Genomic DNA, 221 nt, shown 5'->3' with positions numbered 1-221 from the left:
ACAGGCGTTAACTTATTACCAAACACTGCAAGTGGCAGAGTTGACAAAAGCTAAAGCGGCACTGGAGAAATTGGAAGGCCAAATTAAGAGCGACAAATCCAAGACAACCGCACAAATATGCAACTCGAAAGAAGATGCAAAAACGTCCAATGCTAAAAAAAAACTGCAAATACGATGAAAACATAAAAGAGGGACCAAAATGCGGACTGAGTGAGGAAGGC

The sequence above is a fragment of the Trypanosoma equiperdum genome, assembly GCF_001457755.1.
Source record: "Trypanosoma equiperdum strain OVI genome assembly, contig: ctg_1586, whole genome shotgun sequence".
NCBI lineage: Eukaryota > Euglenozoa > Kinetoplastea > Trypanosomatida > Trypanosomatidae > Trypanosoma > Trypanosoma equiperdum.
The sequence above is the reverse complement of the archived record's forward strand: the minus strand, read 5'-3'. Positions refer to the sequence as shown.